Source organism: Chenopodium album, chromosome 3 (assembly GCF_948465745.1).
Source record: "Chenopodium album chromosome 3, dcCheAlbu1.1, whole genome shotgun sequence".
Lineage (NCBI taxonomy): Eukaryota > Viridiplantae > Streptophyta > Magnoliopsida > Caryophyllales > Amaranthaceae > Chenopodium > Chenopodium album.
The window spans coordinates 20022311-20046086 of record NC_137836.1 but is presented as its reverse complement, the minus strand read 5'-3'; the positions used below and the strand labels follow the sequence as shown (position 1 = coordinate 20046086).

At 36.3% G+C, this 23776-nt stretch overlaps 1 long non-coding RNA gene across 3 annotated transcripts; it reads right to left on the bottom strand.

Moving 5' to 3' along the window:
* Positions 1-71: 71 nt before the first annotated feature.
* Positions 72-10619, bottom strand: LOC145623885 (uncharacterized). 3 transcript variants are annotated; one of them, XR_014110283.1, is made up of 3 exons: positions 8798-10619; positions 8014-8173; positions 72-605 (listed from the first exon to the last, which is right to left on the bottom strand). It is a non-coding gene; the product is annotated as an uncharacterized LOC145623885 (long non-coding RNA). The 3 variants fall into 3 exon arrangements; XR_014110282.1 differs by having other exon boundaries at positions 72-748; positions 10147-10619; XR_014110281.1 differs by having other exon boundaries at positions 10147-10619.
* Positions 10620-23776: the final 13157 nt, after the last annotated feature.

The following is a 23776-nucleotide window of genomic DNA, read 5'->3' as shown; positions in this document are numbered from 1 at the left end:
TATATATATATATATATATATATATATATATATATATATATATATATATATATATATATATATATATATGGTATACACTTGATAATTAACGAGTAATATACAATCAGCAAAAGCTGCTTTGATTATTTCCTGATAACTAAAACTAAAACAAAGATCCTTTCAAAAAATAATAATAATAATAATAATAAAACAAAGCAAAAACAAATTTCAATTGTAATAATAATAAAACAAGGTTACTTAAGACTAACATCATATTTAAATTATTTTCCTCTAAATTAGTGTGTTAAATAATTTACATCTTCCACCATTTTTGGTGGTAGCTGCAACTTTGATCTCAATAATCGTGTTGAGTATAATCAGGCATCATACTGCCCACAAGAGTCCGAGATCGTGTATTGTTGGAGTTTAGGTTAAGAAATAATTTTGCATAGGGATAACCACAGTAACCTAACGAGCAACAGAGTACTATTGTAACCATCTTTCACTGAAAAGCAGCATAGCAGCCCCATGCGAGATTTCCTTGCAAATAGAAAGCAAGGAGCAGCTGTAGAATTAGTTCGGCACCACTCTGTTCTGAACTCGGTCTCATATACATGGTTGATAACCTGTCAAATACGACAAGCAGGGCATTGTTAATTTGGCATTACCATAAAATAAATCGCAACGAACTTCAGAGTTCACACACATACCTTTATGCAAGCAGCCCTGCAAAATTTAACTGAATCTCTGACTCTAAGGCGACATGGATCTTACAAATTAACCCATTAGACTGCTTAAATTTTGGTGAAGCATTTTAATTACATTTAACTCCATATTACCAGCATAAGTTGACATAAACATGGAAAGCACCAAATCAAGTACTAGCAGTTTTGAAACGAAAGGAAGCAACATAAAGAAAATAATTACCAGGTACATAAGAAGCAAAACATATGCATTTGATGAAGCTAACCTCTCCTTATTACTGTTACTTCAAAAAATGTCATTCTTCATACTCAACAGGAAAAATTGCAATATGATTCTTGATACCCAACAGGAAGACAGAGATTGCGAAAAAGAAAACTTAATTAGCCAATTATTTACAACAATGCTTACAACATGCAAAATTCAGAATTTGACTTTTTCTATATTTGCCTAGACAATCTCACTATAAAAATAATGAGCACATAAGATTAAAAGAAAAAATTTCCTACTACTCCCAATAGAGCAAAACACATGTAAGGAATATTTCAAGCATTACCCCAAACTTGAACCTCAATGTGATCATACACTTAAGCATGGTGGCGCCCAAAGGGAAGGAAGCTATAGCAAAAGAGTCACCAACAAGTTTTAGGAACTTGTAAACCGTTCACATGGTGAAGGTTACACCTCTTAACAATCCAGGAGATTATTAACTCAATAGGTCTGGAACCAAAACTGGAAATTCGGGGATGAAGGTACGAATTCAATCTAAAAGAGAAACAACCAGCCCTAATAATATGCCTCTACTTTATTCTTTTCGTATTCATGTACGCTTTCTGACCAACATGCAATCAATAGGTTTACCCTAAACCTGTTTAATCTATGTTGGTTGAATATTAATGCACAAACAAATCTATTATTGGTGATCACATGAATTATAATCAAATTAACCCTAAATAAGGTTATTAATTATCTTATTAAGCGTGATTATAATTACAAATTCCCTTTAAACATGCATAAAAGGCGTGATCGAGCAATAATAATAAGCATCAAGAAACATAATAATAATAATAATAATCATAATCATATAAATGCTAAAGTATAATAATAGCAAGATCCTAGGCAAAATAATAACAAGATTAATAACAAACCCTAGCATGTCACTAAGCATTAAAAATCAAAGCTTTAACCCTAACATGATACTAACATGCTATTAAAAAAGAAATAGGAAGCATCATAGAAATCATAATTGATATAAAAAATTACCCTAAACATGAGACTAAGAAAAGCATCATAACATGATACTAAAAATCAAAATAATAATCTAAGCATTATTTCTATATCAAAATATCAATTAAGCAATTAAAGCACTTACTTGGATGTCTCGTATCTCTTTCTAATAATAAAATACACACGTTAATAACTTCAAGGAAAATATAAAACAAAACAATTAAGTTAAATAATTGAAATAGAGATTTGGGACCAAACCTTTAGAAATATTAAACCTTTCACATCTAGTGCGAAGGCAGCTTTGAATTTGGCTAGGTATGCCTAGTGCTAATGTATGAGGAATTATGTTTGTAAAAGGCTAAGCTAGAAAAAGGAAGAGAGAGAATAAGCTTTAGCTTAGAGAGAAGAATTAGAGAATTCTAGTTGTGAATTGATGATTTGAAAAAGGGGAGATATAACCTCTATTTATAGAGAAAAAAGAGGGTCAAAGAATAAAAGAATCCGAATTCAAATTGAAATAAAACTCGATGGAACAGTTTTTGCGGATTTTGTTTTTATCATACTTCCTCCGCTTTGTTAATATTGCAACAAGGAGGAAATTACGCATTCCAAAACACATTTTATATGCTAAATATCTATAATTGTGTAAGAGTAAAAATTATAAAAAGTTGATATTGTGAAAGTATTTTATGAGACGAATCCAACAAGATCTCACTTGACTATATTTTGCTTAACGTATAACTCGTATTATATGGTCAAACAAGAGTTATGAATAGTGCAAAAAGTCCATTGTTGCAATATTAATAGAACGAAGGAAGTATCTTTTGATCCAAAAGTTTAAATAGGGCATATAATATGTCGTTGGAAAGCTCTTGAATTCTACTTTCCAAAACAATTAGAATCAGATTAAAATATTTTTTATATAAAAAGATATGGCCGAAATAGTGGGACGGTGTCAGTTTTGGATAGAGTTTTGTATTCCTTTCTTATCTTTTTCGTTATAGCTCGGAATTAATATTATAATATATCATTGGAAAGATAATTTCAAGATCTATCCATCCATATAAAATTTGGATAAAGATTATGACGCACGAAATTAATATGTTACTGTCTTTGAATTTCTTTAAATTCAAATATAATTAGGACTTAAAAAAAAGGAAAGTTTTTATTTAACTCAAATTCTTTAATCTTATCTTTTCAAAAAGGATAATTAAGATATTTTAGAAAATTCTAGAAGCTTCTAATAAATCCTAATTAGTTTAGGAATAGGATTAAACATTTGGACCCTCCACATGATCATTGGGTCGTAGGTAAATCCGGTTTGGTCCCAGTTTAGTATTTTGGCCATAACTTCCTCATTATTCATTGGAATTGGGCTTATAATATATTGTTGGAAATGTTTTTTCAATCCCTATCCAACTACACTATTATTGGACCCATATCAATGACCAAACTAATTTGGAATGCACGTTTTTCATAAATAGAGTAAGAAAAGAAATATTTTCAAAAACAGAAAGAAGAGATATTTTAATAAAAACATCCTCATCACTAGACTTTTCACACTTTTGCTATGTTCGATAATCAAATAACATGAAAGGTATTCATCACTGGGTTTGGTTTTGGGGAGACACATTTGGGTGTCTACAGAAGCCCCCACTTTGACGGAGTTTGGAGAAACTTATGTTTCGAAAACAAAAGTCAAAGTATCAATAGGGACGGAGAATGACTCAGAACGTTCTGCAATCCTAAATCATTCTTGTAATGCCCATACCTGCAAACTAGAGTTAGTTAAACAGCTAAAAGAGTTAAGAAACGCGTATTTTGCACCGTCAAGTACACGTCTATGGAGTAACTGATTTGTGTTGCAATTGTCGTTGTGACAACCTTCCACAAGCTAAGGAACGTCATCTTACTGTTTTGATGTTCACTCGTCTCTTAACAAAGAGTTTCTTTATGTTTGACGATCTTCCTCAAGCTAGGGTATACCGCCCAAAGACTATTACGCCTGTAACTGCCTCTAATTTCCGGTGTGATAGTCTTCTGCAAGCCAGGGGAACATGATCGAAGATTGCTTCGCCTGAAGCCATCCTTAGTTGTTGCGATAATTTGGGTGATGCCAATCCTCTTTTCTTTAGGAACAGTTGCCAACACAACTTTTGTATGATGTATGACAATCCGATTTAGGGAAAGTTGTCAATGCTTCGTAACAATCCATCCTTGGAAATGTTACCACGATAAAGCGACAATCCGTATCCCGAAAAATTTGCCAAAATTCAATTTTGGGAAAAGTTGCCAATGCTTCGTAGCAATCTGTCATGAGAACTTTGCTACAATCGACAATCCACATCTTGGAGATAACTCTTGAAAGCAATCCACCTTGGAAACTTGCCAATGCTATGCGACAATCCTTTTAGAAAAATATTGCCACAATTGACAATCCACGTCTTGGAACATTTGCAAAAAAGAGTTGATCGACAATCCACTTCGGGAAAATTTACCACTTATTGAAATGAATGACAATCCACGTTGGAGGAACCTTTGCCGAAATTTATGATGAGTAGAGACCTACGACAATCCTTTGGGAAATTTTGCCATAGGGAACTGGGTGCATGACAATCTAATCTCGAAAAACTTGCCAGCGATGACAATCCTTGGAAAAAATTGCCAGATAGAGCAGGAGTGCGACAATCCACTCTTGGAAACTTTGCCAGTGATGACAATCCAGTCTTGGAAAAATTGTCTTTTAAGAAGAATGCGCGACAATCCACATTTGGAAATATTGTCGATTGGGGATGACAATCCAATCTCGGAAAAATTGTCGTTTAAGTGCTTGCTTTTGAACCAATGCCTTGATGTTTGTAATGAGCCAATGCTTAGGCGCTTAAGCTAAGTGAGACGATCGTTGTGAGGTGAATCACTTACTGCGATTGTAATCGAGCCGACTACTAATCATGTCAATTTGCTTATAGGGGCTAACTGGCGTACCAAGGAACCCGAAATTGCTGTATTGAGGTCCGCATAATCCAATATGGGACCACGCATCTTCGTCGCTGCACCGGTGCACGCTGGAAACCGATGTCGCCGGGCGACAAATTTTGTTGCGAGGCGACAGCCTTGTCGTCTGACGCTAGAGTCAGGTTTTCATTCGTGTTTTTGTTCTTGCTCACTGGAATGTACCTGCATTTATATTTTGGACTATAGGACTTTGCTTATCTTTCTTTAGGGTTGACCTAAGACTTAGTATTGCTTGACTCGTTAACTTGACATGACTCAAGGTATAAACTTGACTTAATGATGACTCACTTCGTGTGACTCGTGTGTGCATAGTGTTGACTCATGAAGATCGATATGTACATGACTCGAAATGCCAAAAAAAACAAAAATTTCCATCATTTTTGTGGAGGGTACCGACTTTCTCCCGAAAAAAGAAAGACGCGAAAAACAAAGAAGCGAAGTTTTTGAAGGTGCATGTTAAATGAGCTTAATCCGTTAACGTTGTCTCTCACAGTACAAGGATTGTAATATCTTAGACTATCCTAGTTGACTTGATAATAAAAGTATTTAGTTAACTTAGGCGCGGAGGCTAAGTACTTCATACTTTATGGTGCAATGATGAGTGATGAGTGATTTTGTTATGACAAATTATGCTTCAACGTTGTGTTAAGATTTCATGACAAAGGGTTCCTAAGGGAAGGAATATTTGGTCATGTATATGTGCAGTGTGTGAAAGTGACACTAAGGTTAGGCCGCAAGGGATAAATGTGTGGAAAATATATTGAAAAGAGTCACAAGATGGTGACTCTTAGGCTGGGTAGGCTAATAATGTAAGGATCAAGCCCCCAAGTCTAGCTCTAAGTATATAGGGATAAGTATGGGAGATCCCCTTGATATGATCAACGTGTGAGTGTGTGAATGTGAATATGAATGCATGTTTATTACGATCGCACCCCTTTATGAGGTTGCCTACGTATCGGTTAAGAATCAGGCCGAACGTAGCTCTAGCCGAACCTCGCACAAGTGTGTGTATACCTCAAAGAGGCCTTTTAAGGGTTGTAACGTTGTTAGGCTAAAAGTTAGAAAATAAGGGGATAAAGGCTCAAGACCCTAGATAGGCCCCCAAGGTGTGCAACCTTGCATTTGAATCATTGTATTTTTATGCTTGAGTTTTCTCATTTTTGAATTCTCTTTTATATTTTTGCTCTCTTTTTTTGCTTTAGCATTTATTTTATTTTTATAAGTGTGGGAAACCCCGATCATGCGGTCTATCACTCACTTGGCATTCATGTTTATTCGGCACGGTACCGAGCACTCGATAAGATACGCAATCTTAAACGTGTTCATATCAAAGACATTGGAACACTTGCATTTTTGTACACTTTATTATTTCTATTTTGCTATTTTAATCTTTTAAATCACTCAAGCTTTTGTTCTTTGAAAATTGAATAGGTTACACACCAACCCATCACAAGGTTAGGTAGATGTGGGTTGAAGAAAGAAAGGTCAATCGTAAGATGAGGCTCAAAGTGGTTTATCAAAAAAGGATTGCATATTTGAAGGGTAAAAGATGATACGATGTGGCTACAAAGGGGTGCCTCAAATCATTGGTATACCTTGTGCTTAGCTCGGCGTTTTTTTTTTTTTTTTTTTTTTTTGGGAAATGCACTGATTATATATGCAAGGAAATAAATGCTCATTTTATTTAAAAAGTGAAGGATAACAATCAAACTCTAAGAAATAAATGCAGGGAGGATGAAGGGTGCCTATGCTAGACTTATTGGGGAAAGGGTTTGAAAAAAAGAAGAAACATGAAATTGAGAAGCTTGCCTTATGCATTTGTTTCATCATTACCCTCATTTTTTTTTTTTTTGTCAATCACATGACTCAAACTTGATTCAACATGCATGGATGGAAGAAGGTAGGAAGAATGAAGGTTGTGATATGGAGAAAGCATGTAGAGAATGGAAAGATGATGAAGATGGAGAGATATACAAAAATTAAGAATAGAATGTACCCCCAACTCAAATGACGGAAAAAACCGACTCATGCATGAACCTAAGACATGGTCATGGTGTGAAAAGAGTATTTACAAAGTGTATGCTAATACTAGTGAGTTTAGGTGACATGTTAAGACTTGTGCCACTATGTTCGATAATCAAATAATATGAAATGTATTCATCATTGGGTTTGGTTTTGGGAAGACACATTTGGGTGTCTACGACACATAAATATTAATGCGCTCTGCATACATAAAGAGTCTCAACGAGCCATGTAATCAGAACTAGTACTTGGTACTAGCTATATGACTCAAATTTCATAAATCACTAATATATGGGGCAAGGCAGAGGAGTTCATCAAGTTAGGACTTGGGAGTGTTATATATTTCAGTATTCCAACACGCAAATTGTAGTTGTAAACATGATCGGAAAAGAACAACAGCAATGAAGAACCTGTCACTTCAATTCCAAGTTTCAAAACCTGCCACTCGATCCTACAAACTACACATTGTGAAAGGGCAAGGTCTCACTGAAACAGTTTGGGAAAGTCAGTTAACATTAATTCTAACATGGATATAAGTCTGGGGAAGTCAGTTATGAATTGACCAAGCTATCTACTAGGCTATGCTCGCTATTTGCACTAGGATATAAGTGGTATATATTGTGTGGGAAAACCCATCACAATTGCCTTCATTTGGCCATAAGGCCTCCCCTGATGTCCAGATGATATATTTGTGCGTTTCCACAAACTCCTATAAGGCTATGTTAGGCTGTGATTGTATAGGTTGCATCTAATGACTTCTTTTCACCTTAAAATTTTCTAGGTTAAAGGCAACTAAACAAGAGAATTAAGGTTTATAATAGTTTTTATAAGGAACAATTAGTACATAAAGGCTCATAGGTTAACCCAGAAAACTAGGTCAAATGCAACGTGGATAGTTAATCATTCAAAATCTAAAGTGACAATTTAGGTGAAAGTCAACTATGATTCACGTTTATCTTCACAATCAATCATCACAGATTTCTGACAAGCAATTACATGACCAAACATTTCGAATTCATGAACAGTCCACTTTACAAAATTCAATGGGTAATAACTGAACTCACTTACCGCGCTTAATATTCGACCTTGAGACCGAGATTTTTTCGCTTCATGAGCAGCAACTCGAAAAAAACTAGAAAAGGTCTGCCTGACCTCATGATGAGCTCACAGAAAACCCTAGAAATGCAGCTATTGTAGAATTACCTTCACTTGCAAAATCCTTTCGTACCTTTAGAAACAGAACACAACAGGTAAATTTAACTTTCAAATAAGACCCTTAAGGCTAAATGAAATTTCAAACCCACTCCATCCATAAGAAAAATAGAATGCAAGAGGCATGGAAAAACTGGTATTTGTTCTATTAGACTTGCATAAGTTAACCCCTAGTTGAAGAAGAACAAAAACAATCCCAAAGTATGCATTACTAATATATCATAGATAGAAGTTATAGTTTATATATTATCATTGACTCTCTCAACTACTACAATATAAACACAGTTAACCAATCAACCATAGCTGCTAGCCTGCTGCCTACAACTTTGATACGGAATTGAAATATGCAAATATCCCATAGGAAGCTTCTTAATACTCTAACCATTAAGCCATTCTTTATTCGGTAGAGGTTGTCATCAAAGTAATTACAAGTTAAGACCTAACTGAGAAGCAACTAATTTCACATCTTGCTCATGATTTTTGGCTTAGACATAAACTGAAGGGATAACCTATTTAAACCCGGGTTCACTTCTCAATAAAAGAAAACAATAAGGCCATGCCCCTCCCTATTGAGCTGAGAAAAGATTCAAGAGAGAAACTGAACACAGCAATGTCAAGCTATAAATAAGTGAGGCTTCACCTATCTCATGCACATTGCACTTAATTACACTTCCAGTGTTCCAAATGAAGCCCCATAGAAATTATCAAGCATTATTGATTCACACATGAGAATAGGGACAAACATTTAGTTGAGGTATTTAGCAAAGCATAACTAAGCACGGTAGCATAAGGTCTAAAATAACCTGCTAAAGACAACATATGTATCAATCAGATTCGAGCACAAATTTCCACAATGGAGAAGATAAAGATTTTAAGGAAAGGATAAGTATATCAATAACATAGAGCTAACTTACAAACAAAATCTGTGAACAACCAATCAATATGCACTCAATTAGCCATATATATATGGTAAGACAAATTAGCAAAACTATTCAGCAAAGAACTTATAATCTACTCATCTCAAAGTCAATCCATGCTAAAACTACTTCCCAACGAGTACAATTTTTGAAAATCATTATAAAGGAGACCAAGTTTGATCATATACTACCACTTCACTATTCCAGGCAACAAAATATCAACATACATTATCAACATTGAGCAATCAGAATATCAAAATGTCTCACATGAGAAGTGAGAACACATACAAACATCCCTTTTATATCCATCAAATTAAGAGTTAATGTCAGCTAGCTTAGGTATAGAAATAGTTTAACTAAGGGATGACACACTTAGTAGCAGCTTCACACCAGTCCACATTCATATATACTACCCATCAACTAGACAACAACCAAGCTATTACTCTTTTCAATTCAGCCACAACAACAAATTTTAGCACAATCAAAGCAGAAACAAATCAATAACACTTGAGCAGGCAAAGAAGATCAATCGAAACCAATAACAAACTAAACAAGAAGACTAATTAAACTAAACACCAGCCCAAAAAACCAATAGTCAAATAAAATTTTCATCAACGGACTAAATTAAACAAGAAGCGATTCTGATAACGAACAAATTCATTTCTAAAAAAAAAAAACAAAAGCAGTAGAACCATCACGCTAAAATAGACTACACGTCACAGGGTATCCTTTACCAGTAATAAAATTAGTAAAACAAATACACAAAAATCAGCCAAAATTAGTAATAAAATTTAACCCAGAAAACCCAATTGAAAAAACACACATGATATAATACATATTGCAACAATAATTAAAATAAATCCCAGAAAACATAACTGAACTTCAAACTACAAAAACCCCAAATAAAAAATTACATCACAAAAACTCAATAATACCATGCAAAATAAATAAATAAAATCCCCCATATCTTAAATTATCATCAAAATGCAAATCACCGACACCCACATGAAATTTCTCAAAAAAAAACATAAAATTAAAAATTAATAAGAAATAAAAAGATAACAAAACTAACTGATGAGATGAAAAAAGAGATGATTAGAGATAAAACGAGCAGCTTCGGGTCCACCATGACCATCATAAACACCAACAAAAGTAGCATTAAGACCTGTTTCAACTTGACTACGATGTTCAAGAACTTCATTAGCGTGGAAAACAGCAAAAGAAAATTCAGTGTGCAGAGGTCCCAACTTCAACACCATCAGCTAGGCACCATCAGCGAAGCTCCGCCGCATCATCTTCTTCATCGGAATCGTAAGCGGCTTGCTAAACGAACAACAGTGGTTTGGCTTTAAAAGCTTAGGGTTAGAATGAGCAGAAGGATGGATAATTAGACTGTGAAATTGGAGGGTTCAAATGAAGAGAGGTTCAACAATGGAGGGAGCAGAGAGAAAATGGAGGTGGGTGGTAAAAAACTCGCCATTAAAGGAAGTAGATTTCTGAGGAGAGAGAAAGAGAGGGGAGAGAGAGAGATAGGACTCAGAGGAGTGTGACGGCTGCTAAAAAATGAAGTTAGAATTTTAGGGTTTTTTTAACATATAACCTATTTGTATCGAACAACTAGTGTCTGTTACAAACGACATATTATTTGTATCGGAAAAAACACTGTCCGTTACAAAATAATGCAATATTTGTAACGAGTACTTTTTTGCCAGTTACGAATACTTTTTTTTTGTAATGGGCCATTATTTTCCCGTTACAAATAGGTTTATTGTAACGGGAAAATTACTGCCCATTACAAATAAGCCGTTATAAATGGCATTTTTTCCACTATTGATTACTAACTCCATATGGTTCGAAACCACGAAAGGAGAATCGAGGATGATGGTACGAAGTGAGTCAAGGAGTCACATTCGCCCGTATTGGCCTCTACTCGATTCTTATAGTGAAAAGTGATTCCTGCGATCTCAAGACATAATTATAAAAAGATTCAATTCGCTCAAAACTATTATTAGGCTAAATTTGTTGAATATTAATGCAACACATAATTCTAAAATATCGTGATCACTTGATTAAACAACAAGATTAAAAACGATCCTAAACCGGTCGTCCAAATTATCTTATTAGGCATGATTTTCAATTACATATTCCCTTTAAACATGCAATATAGTGATCATAAAAAATAAAATAGGATAAAACATTAATATTGGAAGCAATTTAACAATAATCCAACAATATAAAATCGTTAGAAAAATAATAGAAATAAAAGGAACATGATTTTGAGTCGTTTTCCGGCTTACTTTCCAATAATTTAGCCCATTTTGTCCTTTATTTCTTTTATTTGCTTATTCTCGTCTTTTATCTTTATTTTTGAGTATTTTTGTAGTTTTTAATAGTTTTTAGTTTATTTTCGTATTTTTAGTTAATAATTCTTAGTTTCTCTCATTTTCTTATTTTATTTTATTTTCATATTTGTTTTCTTTATTTTATTTAATTTCATTTGATTTTATTTTAAAATTATTTAATCTTTATTTTATTTTATTTTATTTTATTTTATCTCTTGATATTAGCCTCGTGTTTTTGTTGTAGGTCGTGTTGGGTATTCCGGGTTTCAAAGTCACATTCGAGTTCAAGGTTCGAGGCACAAAATTTGAGCTAAGCAAGCTGCTGCCCTTGCTGCTCATTCTGCTGCCTCTTATCCTTCACCACAGCACACCTTACCCTACACCACAACTCAACCTCCATCTCTCACTCCCCTACTCCTCACTTGCTATCACCAACCTACCCTGCTCCCTGCTTTCCCCCAACAACACCAACAGCAACAGCAACGAACGCAACACCATCAGCTCACCCATTTCATCCACCTCTCGCAACCGCCAGCAACAATCACCAGCCACCGCATCCTCACAGCACACCACCTCTGCCACCATCTCCTCCACACAAAGCGACTCCAACCCGCAAGTAGCAGCCACCAAACCACCCCGCAACAATTACTACAGCCAACACCCCGCAACACCAATAGCATAAACCACACTAGCCCACAACTCCAGTTGTTTCACTCCGCTGATTTCCCCCTCCTCTTCTCACCTTCACGCAACAACAACAACCACCCAAACCACCAGCAATCACAACCTCACCAATTAAACCACAAACTCACACATCAACCACCACAATCCCCTGCTACCTTCGCGCACCACCTTCAGCCACTCAAACCGAGCACCACCTGACACCAATACACCTCATCCAACAACCAATACACCACCAAACCACCTCCAATCACCACCACCCAGAACCATCGTCAGCCACCAATTATAGCCGACACAGCAGCGCCTCCAATCAGAGCCACCGCAGCCCAGCCGCAAGCTCCAAATCAGCCCCAAATTTCGATACCCTTCAGAGCGGGCGCTCTAAGGTTCGAATCGGCCGCTCCGTTGTGGGTCTTATCTTTGTCAATTCTCACGTGATTTGCACGTGAATGGAGGTGCTCATTAATATCGAACGGTCAAATTTCAAGCTTAATGATTGATGATGATGATGAGCGGTGATGATTGAAGATGAAAATGGTTGGTGATAATTGATGAAGACGATCAAACGGTGGTGATGATGATTCAAGAGCAGCCAAATTTAAATAGAAGAAGATTAGGAGGCTGACGGTTTGGGGAAAAATGGGTTTTATTTTCTTTATTTATTTTATTTCTCTTTCTATTTTCCTTTTTCTTTTTATTTATTTCTCTTTTCTTTTTATTTTCTTTTATTTAACTTGTAACATAAATACCCATTTTGGGGTTTAATACTCTCTTGGCAATTAATTTCCCCTATTATTAGGATTAGTTTTCTCTCTCTTAATTTTCTCTCTCTTAGGGTTAGATTGTGATTTTCTTCATTGTTGCTCATGGATCTTCTTCAAGCTTTGTTAATTCAAGTCTTCATTTAGTAATCTTTTCTTCCCTATCTCTCTACTCTAGTTTATTGCTTTCATTTAGTTTGCCTTTTGTTTTGTTGATTTATTACTTGCTCATTTGTTCTTGTTAGTTTGATTTTCATGTTCTACCTTGTTTATTTTTCCTCCTTACTTTGTTTAGATTTTATGTTTAATCTTCCTTCTCTAGGCTTAATCTTTTATCTAGGGGAAGGGGGTGGAAGATATGATTTGATATTGGATGAATGATGATGGTTGGATTGAACTTATGCCATATATTGATGAAAGACATGATTTTTATTAGCTTGGGATTATTGTTGCACTCTATTTGATGTTTTCTAGTTTAAATGCATGAAAGTGATTTGAACTAGATTAGGATCATCTCTATTTTAATGATTGCATGAGAATGAGTTATTAAAGTGGAGTTTTTATGGATTGTGCTTCTTTATTCTCTTGATTTGATTGTAACTAATAGGATGCATGAGAATGATCCTTATTAGTGTAGACCTCTTTCATTGATTTGCCTAGACTATTGCATGAGAATGAATTGTTTAGGTAGAATCTTGTGTTCTTTGGCATATGTTTCATGATAATCACCATCATTCTCCTCTTTCTAATCATATTGGACACCCCCGTATCCCTAGCGTCATTTTCTATTGATTTTAAATCATCATTTTCTTGCTTATTTGTAGTTTTAGTGTTCTTACTCAACAAAACCAACAAAAACAATCCTCTTTTCACTCTTGCATTAGTGATATTTGATGTTGAATTAGCGTGCTTCCCTAGTGGTTCGACCCTTTACTTGCCACTAACTAGTTTAGTGTAGGTTTAGGTATTATAAATGATTAATTTGGTTAGGGTAGTAGCTTAATGACCTATCTAACCTGCGATCAATAAACGAGTTAGTAACTTCAAGGGAATAAGTAAAACAATTATTAAAATTAAATTAAATGGAGTTGATTTGAGTCTAAACCCTCAAACAGTTCTACCTTTCACGCCTTGGTTTAAGGACAGAACCTCGGGTAAAGTACGAACTCCTTAAAGTGCTTAAGGGAGGTATTTTGGAAGAATAAGGTAGGCTAGTGTTTAGGCTAGAGCATATAAGAGAGAAGAGAATGTTAATTGATGCCCCGATCAATAGAAATGAGGGGGTATTTGTAGTGAAAATGAGCAGAGGGAACACACATAACCCTAAAAAGATAAAAACCCTAAAAAATAATTCCGCGACACATCAGTAGTATACCGCGACACGGCACACCATAGTGTGACGCGGGAAAGAATTGACTTACACAGGATAAAGCGCGTAAAGGGTTTACGTGGAGAAAACACGGAATTTTTCCGTGTCACATCATGGGCATTGTAATGCGGGAAAATATGCCATGACGCAACAGTATTTCCCGTGGCGCTTCACCTGTGCCCGTGACACGGTGGAGTTTGTTTCCGTTTTTGCGTCCAGATTCACTTTTACCCTAATTACGCTTAGCATTTTTAAGTGTCGTTTCATAATTTCAGGCTATTTCAGTTTGTTATTTATTAATTGGGCTAAAATAATAAATAATATGGAATGGATAAAAAGGTTTGGGCAAAAGAAAAAATTGGACTATGCTTTGACTAAACATTAGGACTGATTTTATGAACTGAGTTTGATTGGATATGAATTTTCAGCACTCCCGGGATTAAATACTAAACCCGACCAATAATGGTGGTGAAAGGTTGTTCCTCATTGGGTTTGGTTTCGGGAAGACATTTTTAGGTGCTTACAAAAGCCCCCACTTTGACTGAGTTTGTAGAAACGCCAGTTTCGGAAAAGATAGTCAAAGTAGTAGATAGGGACGGAGAATGATTTAAGACGTTCTTCGATCCTAAATCACTCTGTATACACCGATACCTGCAGAAAAGATAGTCAAAGATGCGTATCTGACACTAGTGTTTTGGTGACAAATATGTTTGGTAGCTTCCTATGCTTGAAGGAGTCCACCGGATGAGGTTTCGTTGAGATACTTTCCATGCTTGAGGGAAGTCAACTGATGAATTTGGTAGCTTTCTATGCTTGAAGAAATCTACCGGATGATACTTTCCATGCTTAAGGAAAGTCGACATATGAATTTAGCAGCCTTTTATGATTAAAGAAATTCACCGGATAATACTTTCCATGCTTAAGGATAGTCGACAGATGAATTTGACGATTTTCTATACTTGAAGAAATCCACCTATTGAGATACTTTCCATGCTTGAGGAAAGTTGATAGATGATATAATTGCTGACTTCTTCGCTTTGAAAGGTGACAACGACCGCCAATTTTCCATGCTTGAGGAAAAACTTGTCTAATGAGATTGCAAGTCTTTGTGTATCGAGAACCTTGCGCTGTGAATCGTCTTCACTTGGGAGATGATCACTTAAAATTATGATGATTCGAGTATCCTCGAACATGGACTGTAGTTGGTTCGATTGTTTCCGAACGTGGGCTTTATATGGTTCACACCTTCAAGTCGACTATCCGACCATATTAGGCGCTTAAATTATCAAAAATGTGATTTTGATGCTTGCTAGGGGTAAAATGGTAATTTTGGTACCATTTAAACATTAGTTAGAATTTTCCATGTATTTTTGGTGAGAAAATAACTGTCCAAAAGCTGTTGAAAATCGTCCAAACCTGGTCAAAGATGCCAGGATTATTTGCTGGAGCTTCCAGGAGCGTGTAGGCCACGCGCCTGTGAACCATGCCATGTGTCTAAGCGTCATGACAAGACATTTCTTGCCATCACTGGGTAACATATTTCGTGTCACAGTGAGTCACACGTGACCGAATTCTTCGGTTTTCACGTCCTTTGGCCTGCGAGTTATGTCGTGCCACGTCAGAGCTACCGTTGCGCGGTAACAGATACCGTGACACGTGGCGTAACGCCGTGTCACGGGTCTTTCTTTTTGCCTTTAAATTAAAAAATTTCAGCCTCCTTCTTCATTTCATTTTCTCATTGAGTTTGAGTTCACTACTTTCACTGTTCTTAAAGCTTAGCTTGTCCCTTTTTTTTTCTCGGATTACCGCGGTTGCTGCGGCATACACCGTGACACGAGATCTGGTACTGTGTCTCGGCGTCAAGCACTGTGTCACGGTGTGTTTACGAAGGTTTTCTCGGCTCCGTCGCTGTTGTTGTTCGAGTTCACTGGAACTGCTGCCTCCATTTTCACCGCGTCACGTGGTTTGGTATCGTGACCCAACTCTAGTTACCGTGTCACGATGGCCGATCTGCGCTGTTGGACTTCATTGATGCGGTTTTTTGAGCTCCATTCACTCGTTTCTTCACCATTTTCACTCAAAACTTTTGCAAAAATTCCATCTTCGAATACCTATAAGGATCCAAGTAAGTTTTCTTGCCTTTTATCTTGAATTTTTCTTTGAATGAGTAATTTCATGTGAAAACCCTTTAAAAATCAAATTAGGGATTTTTTATTTTGAGCTTTTATGTCGAAATTCTTGCCATGAATTAGTTCATATATGAATGTATGTTAGTTTGTGAGCAATTTGAGACTAAGTTTGCATGATTTGGTGAAGAAATGAGCAAATCACCATTTTGGGTACTACTTTGCTCGTGAAATGGTGTTCTTGTTGTCCCTTTGCACTTGAAATGATGACATAATTGTTGTAGATCTTGTAAAACATGCTATGTTGTGCCGGTCTATTATGTCGAAACATGCAATGTTTTTGTGTATGTAATATATTGTCATGGAGAACATAGTATCATGCAATTAGGAGAACTGTAGTATTAGTTTGTCATGGAGAAACTAATTACTAGAAATAATTCTATTATTTTGCTAATTTCTAGCCTTGAGGTAAAAATTTAGCGCATAACTGAAAATGCAACTTGAGGTAGTCGTTAAGCTGTTTTTGAATAAATAACTAAATAACTTAGGAAATGATGCTAAGAATTTAGATTTTTATTTTTTTGTTTGAACATTATAGCATGCTTAAACAACGTGTAGACACCCATTTGTGTCTCCCCAAAACCAAACCCAGTGATGAGTACCTCTCGCGTCGAATCATAATCGAATGAAGCGAAAGTATGGAAAGTCTAGTGTTGCGGAAAGTTTTAATTTCTTTTCTCTTCTCCCTGTTTTTGAAAACTTATTTTAAGAAAACAGCCAATCCAGTTTGGTTGGTCCATGATATGGGTCCAATAGTAGTGTAGTTGGATGGGGCTTGACGAGAGCTTTCCAACGATATATTATAAGCCCAATTCCGATGAATATTGAGGAAGTTATGGCCAATTTACCAAACTGGGCCCGGTTTGAGCTTTATGTACGGCCTAATGATCTAGGGGAGGGCCTAATATGATTTATCATTCCTAATGCAATTAGGAATGGTTTTAGTATTCTAGATTCTTCTAGAAGGTTCTTTTCATTCCTAATCCAATTAGCATTGATAAATTGACTTTTGTTGACTTTTCAGAGTTTTAATCAAAATCAAATAGCATTTTCAAGGAAATTATATGATTTTATCCTCCAGTACGACAAACTTATCTGATTTACGAAAACGCGTTAAAATTAGGCTTTGGCGCCTGGAACCAGGCTTGGCGCCTGACGCTAGTGTAGTTGGATGGGGCTTGACGAGAGCTTTCCAACGATATATTATAAGCCCAATTCCGATTAATATTGAGGAAGTTATGGCTAATTTACCAAACTGGGCCCGGTTTGAGCTTTATGAACGGCCTAATGATCTAGGGGAGGGCCTAATATGATTTATCATTCCTAATGCAATTAGGAATGGTTTTAGTATTCTAGATTCTTCTAGAAGGTTCTTTTCATTCCTAATCCAATTAGCATTGATAAATTGACTTTTGTTGACTTTTCAGAGTTTTAATCAAAATCAAATAGCATTTTCAAGGAAATTATATGATTTTATCCTCCAGTACGACAAACTTATCTGATTTTCGAAAACGCGTTAAAATTAGGCTTGGCGCCTGACCCCAGGCTTTGGCGCCTGGAACCAGGCTTGGCGCCTGGCGCTAGTGTTGGTGCCTGGCGCCAGTTAGCCAGGGTTTGCGCCAGCTCTGTTTTTTGTGCGTCAGACTCTGTTTTGTTTATTTTATCTTTTTGGCTGATTTTCTCTATAAATAACGTATTAAAAACTCCGTTTTCAATCATCCACATTCATCTACATTCACCAATTCTCACGATCATTCACCGACAATCAATTTTCTAATTCTCTCATCTCTCTCTCTTTCTCTTAATTCTTACCTTGCTTTCACATACAAAATTCCGCATTCACAAGATTTAGAAACACCTAGCCATATTCGAAGTTGCCTTCGCCCTAGACGTGAAACGTTTTAATTTCTGAGGGTTTGGTCCCAAATCTCTCTTTCAATTATTTAATTTAATTGTTTGATTATTATTTTCCTTGAAGTTACTAACATGTGTATTTTGTTATTAGAAAGAGGTACGAGGCATCAAAGTAAGTACTTTAATGGTTTTTATTGATATTATGATGTAGACATCATGTTATATTGTTATTATGATATTCCTAGTATCATGTCTAGGGTATTTTTAATATTAAATATGATTCATGCGATGCTTCCTATGTTCTTCCTAATATTTATGATTGCTAGTATCATGTTAGGGTTAAAGATTTGATTTTTATTGCTTAGTGACATGCTAGGGTTTGTTATCAATCTTGTTAGTATCATGCCTAGGATCTTGCTATTATTATGCTTTAATATTAACATGAACATGATTATGATTATAATTGTTATAATTTATGATGATTATGAATATTATTATTATTATTATTATTTTGATGATGATTATTTTGTTTATGATGATAGTATCATTATTATAATTTATTATTATCGTTATTATTATTATTATGTTGCTTGATATTTATTGTTATTGCTTGATCACGCCTTTTATGCATGTTTAAAGGGAATTTTGGTACTTGTAATCACGCTTAATAAGATAATTAATAATCTTATTTAGGGTTAATGTGATTATAATTCAAGTGATCGCCAATAATAGATTTATTTGTGCATTAATATTCAACCAACATAGATTAAACAGGTTTAGGGTAATCCTATTGATTGCATGTTAATTAAAAAGCGCACATGAATACGATCAGAATAGAGTAGAGGCCTATTATTAGGGCAGGTTCAATCTCTTTTAGGTTGGATTTGTACCTTCATCCCCGAACCCTTATTTGGTTCTAGACCTTATGGAGTTGACGATCTCTTGGATCGTTAAGGGGTGTAACCTTCACCTCGTGAACGGTTTACAAGTTCCTAAAAAAACTTGTTGGCGACTCTTTTGCTCTATCTTCTTCCCTTTTGGACGCCATCGTACTTTAGTGTATGATCACAGTGGGGTTCAAGCTAGTGGGATTAAAGCTTGAAATTTATTCCCTACACAACGAAATCGAGATATTTTTACTAGTGGGTGGCGTCAGGATTTCCGAGAGGACACTCTCACGGGTATAGATAATGCCTTGGAGACCAAGCCTTGCCCCTCTACGAGTAGGGGTAGGTAGACTCTACCTTCGTGGACGCCCGACGAGTTGGTTTTCTATCGTGAGAACCATATTTCTCACCGTCCACTTACCGGCGTAGTCGATGGTGTGCTTCGCCATCATGGATCAGTAGCTGGAGATTTGATTCCCCAGCTACATAGCATCATCACAGGTGATCCTACTACCAACGCCTTGTGGGAGTCTGCTGGTTTGGGAGATTTCTATTCAGCGGTTGTGAGATTCTGCAGCCCTCGGGGCTGTGGTTCGACAGTTGTTCGAGCGCTGTTGGAGTAGTTTTTGGATACTACCAACACTTTTTAATTTGCTTGGGAGGAGATGACGATGACTCCTCTGGATTTCATCATGATTAGCGGCTTGCGCTTCCTGTACTGTAGATTCCTGACCTCACTTTGGGGGCGAGCGAGGTAGCAGAGTTGTTAGGTCCTGTCGTTCAGCTTATCATGACTCGGCCGGTGCCTCGTGGTGGTCCTAGGAATGGGCGATCAGAGTTGGCTTCTATTCTTGCCCATGGGTTTGACATAGCTGAGACAACACCTGAGCAGCGAGTATAGATCTTTATCTTGATCCTTATTTCTGGGACTCTTTCTCATGATAGGAGTTCTCGTGCGCTTGTTCTCAAAGAATTAGGCTTCACTTCCTTGTCTAGCCACTCTTGAGCTCTTCCAGTTAGAGAGAAAGGAAATAGTTTGAGCCTTATGAATTCTTTAGCAACCCCGTTCACCTTAATTGCGTTGCAATATTTCTCGAACTCCTTAAGATGATTTAGGGGACTTTCATTTACTCCTCAACTATATTGCCGCCTTTCAATCAATGTTATCATTGTTGTCTTGATTTCAACATCACTAACCGGGATCAATAATGGATCAATCCCGCTCTCATACTTGTATGCACCCGGAGTGCCCAACTCCTTCAATGTAACCCTCGGGACTTTTCTCATGTTGACTTGTACTCATAAACTCAAAGGAAAATATTAGTAACACGACTACAAATGTAGCCAAAAGAGAAAAATCTTTTTGTATTTTCAAAATTTAGTGAAATAGACTCAACAACAATAGCAAACAACTACGCCATTCCCCGGCAACGGCTCCATTTTTGAACAAGGGTTGAGACTAGGTCGTTGGACTAATCTTCCCTAGGCCAAATAAAATTTGTAATCACTAGGAAAGGGAGGGGAATGCTAATGCTAAAGCTAAGCTATTTCAAAGTAATGAAGTAAGGTGTGTATATTTTAAGACAATCAAACGATCAATATGAAATCAAATATATCAAACACTAGGGTTTAGGATCCACATATAATTGCAATGGATACAACTAATGGGAATGGAATTGACTAAGTCGAGTGTTGCGAGGGAAAATCAATAATGCAATAAAAAGAATTTGATAAGCTATTCTCCTAGAGGTCAAACTAGCACCAACTACAAGAGACTCTAGCTAGGAACTTCAGAAACCAACTCAATCGACAAATGCAAGCCACAAATCAATTGTCCATATCAATGTGAATTTACAATGCAATCTAGTGCGAGTAACTAGGTTGATCCCTCCTAAATTAAACACACACATGCACATAATCAATCAACCAATTTAATCACAACATCAACTCCATCAATTTCACCCAATTAGCATCAATCCATTACTAATATATGCTTCACCATCACCCTAGCAAGTAGACTACTCACAATCCATGGAAATCAAAATCAAAACTAAGCTAAACAACAAATTCATCATCATCATATTAATCAAGCTAAAATCAATCAAACTTGAACAATTAACACAGTAATTGAAATTAAAATCTAAAGATTGCATAAAAGTAAAATAAATCCTTACAAACTTGCTTCAAATCAACAGAGAAAATACTTAGAATCATTAATCAAGAACTTCTCTCTCTACAAACTAGAGTTTCTCTCTCTACAAAATCTAACCTGATTCAATTCTAATTCTAAAAGAACTCTTTAAAACTCACTCTCTCTATAAATAGAAAGAAAAGTCTATATATAGTAAATCTAACAAGGGGGAGCGCGGCCGCGCAAAACTGGGTATGGAACAGAGACCCAGATAGGCGCGCCTGTGCCACCAGGACACGCGGCCGCGCTATGGTCGCGCGCACCCGCTCTTGGGAGCAGGGCAGCTTCCTTCAACTTCAACTTGCTTTTCCTCGTGCGCTCCACTTGATGATGTTGATGAACACCGAAGGAGGAAGTCTCCAAATAGCCCCCACAGTGGGTTCAACACCAAGATTGGTGTACCCACCGCTTGCATGCACGAGCTAGAAGACATAGCCTATACAATCCTTCAAACTTGAACTTCAAGTGGTAGGAAAGAGGTATCTCAATCAATGTAAAAATTGGGAAAGAGACTCGGGAATCTTCGGATTACGATCATAACCTGAAAAATGAAAGAAAACAAGCAAATAAAACAGAAAATAACAAAATAAACCAAGAAATGCATGAAAATAGAAATTAAACTAAGAAAATGCAAACTTGGTGAGTGTCATTTATGGCACTCATAGGGTAGTGTTTAGGATGCTTTCTCCTTATTTTTCATGATTTTCTTTTATGATTTTGGTCTTTTATTCTTTAGTTTCTCTATTTCTTCTTTCTTCGTGTTTTACTTTCCTTTATGTGCTTTTCTTCGTGTTTCCCTTTTATATTGCTATTTTTCTCTTCTATTTTCTCTCTTTGGTTTCTTTTGTAGGTGTTTAAGGACTTAGCTTCGCAAAGGATTCAAGAGGAGAAAAAAGACCTAAGCAAAGGAGATTCAAGCCTCTTGGAGAGGGCGCTCTGCATCTTTTCTTTGCCGCGGGCGCGGGTTAAATGCATCAATTTGGTGATTTTAGGCAGGAACTCTCCGCGCCCTAGCCGCGGGCTCGGAGAATCTGGAGAGACCGCTCTAGATAGAGAGACCGCGGCCCCCCTGTTTTCACCTGGAATAGTTACTGCCGCGCCCTGAGCCGCGGCGCAGGTGGTTTTGCCGCGGGCGCTGGTCTTGCCCAGATTGCCCTGCAAAGTTAGTTATGGGTTTCGTACCCATTTCTGCGCGCCCGCGGGATCTTCTTGGAGAGGACACGACCGATCAATTTTTCTTCTTTTTTCTATAAATACTCTTATAAATCCTTTTGAAGGCTAACTTTTAGATAATATTTCATTTGCTTAGTTTTTAGAGAGAGAAAGTAGAGATTTTAATTCTTGGATTTGATTTGTATTTAACATTTCTTTTTCAATCAAGTTTGGATTTCTTCTTCATATCAGTGAAAGTTTGTGAGATTTCTTTCCTTTGAATTTACTTCTATTGCAATTTTCTTTAATGCTTGAATGTTTGGTTTGGATTTTGATTTAGTTTTGTGAATTTGTTGATTGATTGATTTTCCTTTTGATTTAGCTTGAATTGAATATGTTTGTGATTGAATTTTTTTTTGCTTTCAATTTCACCATGATTAGTGAGTAGATTAGTTGCTAGGGAGAATAGGAAGCATGCTTGATTGATGATTTTTGCTAGTTGATGATCATTGATTGATTGAATTGTTGCAATTAAATTGGTTGACATAGTTGTGCATGTGATTAATTAGACTAGGAGTGATCAACCTATAAGATTAATCTAGATTGCATTGCAATTTTCAATGACATGAACCCTTGATTTGAGAATTGCTTTAATTGATTGAATTTGATTGTGATTCTCCTTGTTAGCCATTCATAGTGAACCCTAGTTTGGTTTATAGGAGATAACCTTAGAATTCCCTTGATTGCAACTATTGTTTGTCCCTTGCAATGTTTGAATCAATTTAGTGATCTATCAATTAGCATGATTGTTGAGCTTACATGTGGAACCTATATCCCTAGTGTTTAGCTTATAGATTGAATTCTTTGATTTGTCTTGATTTTTGATATCCTAGTTACTCACCTTAACCATTGATAATTCTTCGATTTAGCTTAACATTAGACTATAGCATAGTTCCCATTCATTCCTTTGGGTTCGACCCATGACTTACCGCGTACTTGTATAAGGTTTGTTAAGTGTTTACAAATTTAGTTTAACCAAGGGAGAATTAGATGACGACCTAGTTTTACTCCTTGTCGACATGGCGCCATTACCAGGGAATGACATTGGTGCTTTGTTATAGTTGTTGAGTCTATTTCATTCTATAAAAAAAACAAAAATATTTTCCTCTTTAAGGCTACACTTGTATCCGTGCTACTAATCATTTCTTTTGAGTTGCATGCATAGATCACGTGGTCATTCACTAGTGCCATTTGATCCGGAGATTGAGAGGACTATTAA